Source organism: Limanda limanda, chromosome 21, assembly GCF_963576545.1.
Source record: "Limanda limanda chromosome 21, fLimLim1.1, whole genome shotgun sequence".
Classification (NCBI taxonomy): domain Eukaryota; kingdom Metazoa; phylum Chordata; class Actinopteri; order Pleuronectiformes; family Pleuronectidae; genus Limanda; species Limanda limanda.
In genome coordinates this window covers 13,001,926-13,012,056 of record NC_083656.1, presented here as the reverse complement: position 1 = coordinate 13,012,056, position 10,131 = coordinate 13,001,926, and positions in this window count along the sequence as shown.

The window sequence follows — 10,131 nt, the reverse complement described above, 5'->3', positions numbered from 1 at the left end:
GGAGAAAACTGGGGAGAATTTCCTCTGAGTGTGATAGCTACTGGAACATCAATATGAACATCATCAATCCAGAAGGCAACGTAAAGGTAATTTCTCTACACAACTACCATCTAGTGTTAAAGCCACAGATTCAAAAGGTGATAAAGAGAATATGTTAACGTCGTTTGGTCTTTTTAGAGTCAGGAGGAGATATCTGCAATACCCTATTCTGTAAGTGATCCACTGCAACTTTCAAAGATGGTACCACAGTTTGTAGTGTCATCCACATGGAAGTTTAACTTTGTTTTTATTTAATCCTCCACCAAAATCATTAAAATAATTAGGAATTGAATTGGTCCCAAAATAAATCCTTGAGGAACACATATCTTTACTGTTAGCAGTGAAGAATTACAATTGTCTATGGGCACACATAACTGAATGTATGTTTGAGTTTTTTGCAGAACTATGGACGTTGGTGACACTTTTAAAAACTAATTGGACACAAATTTGTATTAATATTACTACAATTTTTGAAGGGAATAATTTTCACAAAGCGCAAACGACCCCATCCATTTCCATTACTTCTACGTGATTTAATTTGTAGTTTCTACAGCAATGGTGTAAGTATCAATACTTCTCCCTGCCTTCAACACAAACATCATGTGATGCTCTGACAATGAAAGTGGAAATCAACCAGGAAGCATCCACTCCTTGCTCCTCTGGCACCATGTCATGGACAGCAGATGGGAATCCTTAAGCTGCCACACATCCACCCACATACGGGAGCATAAGGGGCCTGCAGTGACCAGATTGAAGCCTGAGATGGAATAAAATAAACTGTTGGGTGCTGCATAGGGACTGGGTGACAGTGGTTAAGCTTGGGGGGGTAGGGTCGCTGGTAGAGGAGGGGGATTCTACCTGTCAGGACATGAGTAGAACAGGTGAACCCCCGTCCCCAAGGCCCTGCTCTCAATTGTCTGCACACACACACACACACACATGGGCCAGCCCCCTCCACCTGTTACTCGGACTGGGAACCAGCAGGGTGCCCCCTCATCCATCCCACCCTCTTTCACCCACCTCCATGTCTGTTACACCCCCTCTTTCTGTGCCTGAGGCCACCTGTGCTCTACCTGTTTCCTTGTCACTTTGTGACATCTCTGGGAGAAATTCACCCGATCCCTTTGTTTACATGACGTCTGATATGAATTCAACCGTATAAGGATCCAGTTCATCAAAGTCTTTACTTTAGACGTTCAAAACAGTGGCAGAGCCGTTAGCGTGAGCAGCAACATCTGCAGAAAATCCCACTCAAACAACATTAACATAAAATGCACAAGACTACCACATTCTTGCCCACACTCTTTGTTTAACATGTGATCACGAGGGAGCTGCAGCACCACAACAAGTAAGTACCAAAGAAAGGACTAAATGTGGAATTTAAATGAATTTTTGCAACAAAGCAAATGCCTTCCTGTAAAAAAACAACAAGCTCATTGGGTGTGTGAGCAGCAGATTGTTATTGTTTTATTATTGTGTTAACACATAGCTACATTATATTGCCAGGTGAAATCTAGAGGCCGCAACATTGATGGAGCAAAGGTAGATGCCAGGTGATGAGTATGGAGAGTGACAAAGTCCATGTTAGGAAGAGGTTGTTTTGGACTTTCACACAGGAGATCGCTGTTTGTTTCCTGTATGAAACAAATTATTTTATCCACGACTGTTGCACAACCTTAACTGCATGTAAATCATCGTTACCATAATGACAAAGGTCGTCTAACCTTAAGGAAGTACTTATCTTAACCCAGACCGTGATTATTTTTCCCCCTTAACCTCACCAAACCACACCATAAGCTCAACCATCACTGTGCCCATGATGTTAGATCTGGTATGCACGCAGCTGTAGGGTGCTCTATTTGAAGAAACAAACCTAGGGTCTTATGAGGGTTCAGGAACAAATTATATTTTGGTCATTCTGGTTCAAGGACTAGATGTTTGTGTTTATGCTAGCTGGCAATTGTCAGCATGCTAACACACAAACTAAGTGCATATTTTTAAATTATATTAGTATCCACGTCAAAGAACCACAGTGGCTAATTTGAGCTAACCTGTTTTGCACTGAATTATGATTTGGGAAATTGAGTCAGAGAGGGGACTGTTTATTTTAGATCCTTAGGGTTTTGATCTGAAAGCTGGAAGCGATATACATTCAACAACTTTTAGCAACTGTAATGCTTTTGACCATAGTTAAAAGCACATAAATCCGAAAGTCATGCTTCTTTAAATCTCATGCCGTGCTTTGTAAAAATCTGAGAAAACCGATCAGGCAGCTCCTTCTCTTTTCCCGTTAAGTCTTCGTGGTTCCTTCCAGCTGGACACTTAACCCCCAGCTGCGTCAGTGAAGCTGCCATACAGCCAACAGCAGAGGCCTGCGGTAACACAGGCTTGCCCCTAGGTGTGAATTTGACTTACTGTGTCAATGGGCAGAAGCTAGGAAAGTGCATGCACGCGTGATAAGTTGTCACTAAATAAATACTGGTTGTAATAATAAATAATGTTTTGGTAGCGTGATGACAGGCAATGAGGCGCCAGGCACGGCCAGGTCTGACTCACCTCAACTGCACCATGACGCAGACGGCTGCTGAGACTGTTGTGATAAGCAGGAAGAATCCTTCTTTTTAAAAAGTTAACTTGCACTCTACAGAATTTGAAGTAACCCTATCAAATACTATTTTATATCTCATAGATGCTAAGGATTTTCCCTTTCATCTTATTTGACATGACGTTGCTCAAAAGCTTTGTGGCAACTTGTAGTGTTCATGCAATTTCAACCTTATGATAATGCCTGCGTGTGCAGCCTCCTGAGGGGATTGCTGTTTTACATGGCCGTTTAAAGGTTTCTCTGGGATTAAAAGAGGTTGGATGCAGACAACACACTGCTATTCCCCTCAGGCAGGAGAGGAACCTTTCCACTTCATTCTCTGCTCGCACTCCACACTAGTCACGCAAGCCCCGTCAGAGTTTCACACACACACAACACACACCCCCCCACACACACACACAGGAAAACACACAGACAAAAACCTCATACTTGAAATGAGTCAGAGAAGCAGCCCTGGATTGTAAAGTCAGATGTTGTGCAAGGCTTTGTTTGTGGTTTGTGTGGTTATTTGAAAGTCTGATGAATCCACAAATCAAATGCAGCCTTGATTTATGTATTTAGAAGTATCCGTGTTGCTTTAAGCTTAGAAAACCAGTGAGGACATTTTGTCATTATTAGGGAAGTTTGTATTTGCATTACAGAATTAAACAATGTTGTAATAGCACAGTCAGTTGACACAGCTATAGTGTTTCACAAAGAAAAACAGCCGCCAATGATCCTCCATGACTGTGACACTGCTTAGGTTATTAAATTGTGTGTGTGTGCGTGTGTGTGTGTGTGAGAGAGTGTGTGCCTGTGCATGCGTGTGTGTGTGTTCAAAGCATGAGAGCACATGGCCTATTCAAGCAGGAGGTATGCTTCAGAACAGGCTTCAGGGTGAATAACTGATGGGAGAGACCTTTACAACAAAGCTCTTAATACGCCCACATGCATGTAACATGGACACAAGATCACACACACCCAATCACAACACACGTAAAAACACTCACTACCCTTAAAAGCAAATTCTCCATCAATCTTTTCCTGTCCATCTTATCGTTTTGTGTTTATTTTCTTTATTTTTTCATTCATGGCATTTCACGACATTTGCAACCTACTGTAGTAACCATAATTTGCAACGTTCACACGAGGACAAAAGCTTTTGCGCTTTGTCTTTCATCGATGAATCCACCCACTGTCACACTGCCGCCAACCAAGTGTCAACTGCCAATGCAGGCGGTGGTTGCTGTTCAACCTGTCACAGACTTTTGTCTCCTTGCGTGGATCGCCTTTGTGTGTTTTCGGCACGCACATTGCACAGTCAGACATGTAGTAAAGGTTTGGGTGGATGTCAGGAACTGTCTTATTTAAGTCCAAATGTCCTTGGTTGCAGATTTAAATTTTGGTCGCCAGGTGTGGGGTTTAGACCCTCTGAATTCCAAAGCCATATAAACGTTCTCAGATGCTGGAGGGGGGTTAAAGTGTGCAGGGGTTAGGTGTGATTGCATGGGGTCTCGCACCGACGCAGGGGGGTGTGCACATGCTAGAGTGCAAGACACAAAGAGACAATGACGGAAAGCAAAAGCCAGACGAGCAGTTTATACTTGAGAGAGTCTCCTCGTGTGATCAGTGGTATTGAGGGTTGGAGACTTTTGTAAAACTGGCAGGGATTTTGAATTATATTGGCCACAAACTACTGTCACCGCCTCTCAAACCACACGGTGTAGCAGATGCACATTGTGGCCTCATAAGTCTTGAGCATGGGAGCTTTACTGTAACTCTCTGTGCTTGCTCTTCCTGGAAGTCCACACAATGTGTCCAATACTGTTTCATGTCAAAATACCATTGCGAAGCTCTAAACTTTAATGCATTTTATCCACAGTGGTCAGTGTATTCATTTCAATGTAATTGAAAAGTATGGTGTCCCTGAGAGCTCAACGCTCTGCAATTTAAGAAAACAAGTGCAAATGGTGAAACCTTCTTCATCAATTTGACAAAGCATGCATGACAAATGAAAATGCACTGCAAAGACTCACAAGACTACAAAATACTCAGAACAAGACATGTTGTGTTTCGAGGCGATGATGAATTGGTCCCGATGATGAAAGGTGATGGACACAGCTGAGGCCAAATATATTGTATTTTGTCTACCAAATCAGACAAAATACAATATGTTAATTTAAGTTGAGAAAAAGACTGAGTCAGCGTATTGAAATCATGCAATTTACAATGTTTAAAATAAGCACTGATCCCATTTCCAACAACACTGAGTGATGGGCAACTTCAACTAGTTATTTCACACGTCAAAAACCATGGCAACAATAAGGCTGTGTCCGAAATCACTCATTAATCGATATATAGCCAACTAAATAGTGAGTTCGCCATTTTCTAGTGGTGTCTGAATGTTTAGTAAAAATGTTTATACCCTATATAGTGCACTCATTGTTTCCCATAATGCATTATGAACATTGAGATCCGAGCAGCACATCACAGCATAAACTGCAGCAAAAGAAGTGTACTAAGTATAAAATAAACATGTCAAATTTATTGTTGGGTTTTCCACAGGCCGATGTTGTTGTTGATATTGTACAACATTTTTTTTGTCTTCTAATGAGTTCACTAGTGCTCTATAAAGAAGACCCCATATAATAAAGTAGGGGTTAATGAATAAGTGGGTGAATTTGGTCCCAGCCATAATAATCACTTTTTAGTGTCACCTATTTAATTGTGTTGCCAGTAATCAGTAGTGTAATGAGTATGAATTTGCGTATTTGCAACACCTATTCTATAAGCCACACATGTGCAATCGATGAATGAAAACGGATTCTCCAGTGCATTGAGCTCTTAGGGCCACCGTACAAAAGCATTAGAGAGAGCATGAGTACTCTTTAAACCATCTCCCTTTTTGGGTTGAGAAAATCCAAAATGGCTTCCCCTCCTCTTTCTTTCCCACTATCAGTCTGGCAGGGCAGAGCAAAGCTGCTTAGTTCATATACAGTGTGCAGGAAGTGATTAACAGTAAAAGATCAAAGCCAGTGGACAGGATAAACATTCTTCCCCGGGACCCTACTCCTCCGGGGTATACAGCACCACTTCCTCTTTTTACAGACTGACTGCTGCCTACACCACCACAGCACAGCGCACACATTGTCACCACATGAGGCACTGACCCACAATTCAGACTGTGTGTGTGTGTGTGTGTGTGTGTGTGTGTGTGTGTGTGTGTGTGTGTGTGTGTGTTTGTGTGTGTGTGTGTGTGACAGACAGAGAGAGAGAGAGATGGAGTGATAAAGTGGGGGAAAGGAGGAGGGCAATGTGTTTATGTTATTTGTGGGTGCGTGCACGACTCTTGAGAGCTGAGGCAACATCCAAGCTGCAGTTGGAGTTGGAAAATGATTATGTTGTTATGTTGTGCAGATGCAACAATCTGTTGAAGGGCCTCAGCTTATGTTAATTTCCCATATGATGCTCTCACTGGTGCACAGCTGTTGCGCTAAAGGACCGCCACTGGGAGTTGATTATGCGACTGCAGCTGCAGGTGTAAGAGTACAGGCAGGAAGCAAAGGAAACTCTCTCTCTGATGTCAGCAGCACTGGATCTGGGAAGAACATTTGAAACCAAGCTGTTAGTACACGGAGCCTTTCCTGCATGTGTGGGTTAAGGAAGGACCAGAGGGCAGGAAGTGTGTGCAGAAAAAAAGACAGTAAAACACAATCTCTATTGAATCCCACACACCTGATCATCAACGTGAGTACCTGCATGAATCACTCCATTCTTCACCTCACATTAAAGTGTGTTTGATATCTTCGATTCTGTCACAACATATTTCGTCATAATATTCTCACAAATTCCGTTTTAACCTTGTGTTAACATCAATATCAAGGCCTTCCTTCTTGAATCTGGGCCTGTCTTCGACACTGCCATCCCCCACCCCCCTGAACCCACCCACTCACCCAACCTGAGGTGAAACATAACCTCCTTTTGGGCTCAATGGATGGCAGATCACAGGCCCTTGAGATCTAAAAGAGACAATTATCCTCAATTGAAGGCTGACAGGAAGAACAAACGCTTCATAAGTGGTGCAGGGGTCTTTCTTCTTTTAGGAGGTGGGGGATTAATCCAATGACAAGGGGTCACAGGAGTGACCAGGTCACCCCATAGCCAGGTGAGGTACCCCATGACCTATCCTCTGAATATCAGGATGATGGCTGAGTGATCATACATCTTTGGATGTATATTAAATTATCAAGACCATTACATGAGGTCCAGTGTGCCCCAGAACCATAAGACTAAAAATATAGCGTTTGACCTCCTTTGAAGCTCCGGTCTCAGGGACAATGTCTTTGTGTTGGGTTTGATGATGGCTCCAGCAGCCCTCTGCTGTGGTAGGCACAGAGCGTTGAGTCCAAATGTGGGTTTAAAAATAACAAGGTCTCTGGATGTGTGGCTTGCTCGTGCTGTTTCTCTTGGCAGATTGAGGTCAGAATATATTGCCCATAATCTGCTTCATATGCACAGCTACATGAAATGACTGCCAGTCTCAACAGCCTGCCAGTTATTCTCATCGTCAATCAAATCTGAGGAAAATGTCAATGCTGGAGCGATATTGACGTAAGGAAAATAAACTCTTACACTGCTGTTTTTTGGTGTGCTGTCCCTGAGGCAACAAACAAGAAATTTCACTTCTCTTCTCTGCCAGAATTTCGCTTTTCATTCACATATTGGTTACAAATGAGCTTCATTTGGAATGATAACCTGACAAATACACATATGGCCTCCAGTGAAACACCCACATTTTGTCTTTCTGCCTGCCATTAAAAAACATTTAATCTGATAGAATCATTTGTCTTTGTGTGTGGAGCCAGGCAAGTCCAAGGGCAGCTTCCAGCATCTAATTGGTCGAGAGGATCATTGACATCACAAGAGGTGAAAGGTCAATCTGGGACAACCTTGCAGGTTCTTTGGTGCCAAGTTCTGTTTGAGAGTTGCCAGGTGTGAAAAGCTTTAGTTGTTGTTCTTGGGCCGATGTGAACATCTGCGCCGGACCTCTAGCCAGTGCAGAGAAACATAGTCATGTAGAAGCTGAGGACTTTGAATTCCTCCTAAAAACATGGGTTAATTAGAGAAAAAACACATGTATGGGTGTGGTGGGGGATTGGGAAATAAAAGTACAGGATTATACTTTCCTTTCAGCAAAACAGGATTTCCCTTTTAAACTTTAATGGAATGTCTTTTTTCATGAAAACTTTAGTCAAGTGTACATCCAGTCAAAAGCAGTAAATAGGAAGTCTAGATATATAATCACAAGTTGTAACAGCTTCCAAACTGGGTCCAAGTAATACATTCAATTCAATTGTTTGTTTTTTGTAAATGAATGTACCGTGTAATTTAATTACATGGCGCTAGTGCCAGATCCGCCCCCCTGTCCCCCCACTTTAAGGTTTTACGTTGATAAAGTGGAAACTCCACAAAACAAACTGTGTGTTGATGTTTTTTTATGTAAATAATTTTTTTTCCAAATTGACATCAATATTTAACCCCATTTTGTTGAAGCATGATGTTTGAATTTCATGTTTCTGGCCTCACTTGTCTCTTGTTTGTCTTTCTCGCATTCTTTCTCTGTGTGTGTGTGATGGTGTGTGCGTGTCCGTGAAGGGGGCGTGGCAATCTGGCTTCCTCCTCCTGCACACCACAAACCCATCTACCAATCACTGCCAAGAGTTAAAGACCCCAGCTATACACTCCATTTTCTACTGAATGTGGCAGCCAGCTAATGCAAATGCTAATTTCTACATCTTCTAGTGCAACTTCTGGGTCTTGCAGTGCAATTTTCCAGTTTTTGTTGCTTCATCCATATTTGCCTTTCCTTAAATTCTTTATCGTCTTATTTGCCGTCCCCCAGCACAAATTTGAACCGTTTAAGATCACTTGACTTACTGCTGCTTTTGTATGCTTTTTTTCTTCGTATTCTTATTAAAGAGCGTCTTTCAATTTGAGAGGAGGAATTATTCATTTCACATTCAGTTTCTATCATGCTTTGACTCAAAAGGAGAGGAGTTGAGCAAGCTGGACATCTATTCTAGCAATTAACATCAAAGCAGTGTTAGTGCACAGTTTGAGCACAGTTTAAATCTATATGTTTAAGGGCGAATGCAAGGTTCTGATTGAAAACATTACAAACTCTGAAATCACTTAATTCTGCCTTCAACCTGAAAGACTAAAATAAAGATAGGATAAAGATAGGAAATAAACCCCATACTTTTAGCCCAAGGCTAAATACATTTTACTTTAGACTTAAGTGGTTACATATTATTGGTAAGTTAATGTTAGCTTTGTTGGGTTGGTTCACCTAGCTACACTGCTTTTATAGGCTACTTGGCAGTAGGAAGCTAGCAACTGGGCTAAGTTTGAACTTCCAAACAACTGGTGCAACTGTTGCATCTTGGCTCCAAAGCTTGAGCAAGCATTTGCACTCCTCATGATATAAATAGACATATTTACTCACACATCTTGTTTACCCTACAATAGCCTATCTGTATGCCTGACCCCTAACATAAACACAACATGGCTCCTTTCCCCATTGACCCAGAGGGGTGCAGGTGGTCCACATGGACAACTCTATATGGGTTCTGACCTGGGTTCAGAGGTCAGACCCCTCAAATGACGGCCTTCCTTGCCGCCCCTAATTGCCCTGTTTATTTTTAGTCCACACTGGGCCGTGTTGAGCTATTAAAAGAAACATGAACATGAGGCCGTCCACTAATTACTGTTGGGCCAGCAGACCCTCACTTTCCCTGATTGCTACCATATGCTCACCCACTCAAAGAGGAGAGTCTCATCTGTCACCTTCACTGTCTCTCTATGGTTTTGGTGTTGATGTAGCAATGAGGGATGCTGGCATTTTACTGGAGTTGTATATTAATCGCAATGTCTGCTGGCGCACAAGTGTACAAGTTAAGTGTAATGTAACCATGAAGACTACTCTCTTCAGGGTGGATTTGTCCATAATCAAAGAACATCTCAGAACCATGATTTCTGTTACTCTCCGTCTGTTCATGTAATGTTGTGCCGCATGTTCTAAAATTCCTCAGAGTCACAGCGGAGATGATCGCTGTCATTTCACAGGATACACAAGAAGACCACAGAAGAAGCGGATAGCTCTCACTGAGCCATTTCTGGCAAGTATCAGTGAATCTGGTTTGAGCATTTAAGGAAGCAGTAAGTAATTGGATTGATTTAGACCTATGTGGTCACAAGGAGGTTGAAATAAGGCAGCAGAGACGGCCATCTTGCTGATATTGTGAAGTTTATGAAGGTTTGATTGCAGTAGGAAGCTGGCGTGGTTTAGCACAGATGGCTCTGCACAGGGAGAATTCATGCTTCTGTTTCAGTTTAAGAGGCTGTTAGAGGTGCGGACATTTGATATGACAATCAGAGATATGTCAGTGGGTAACATATTTCAACACTTTTCTTTCAAACTAGAATGAGTAAACTGTGTGATATTATGG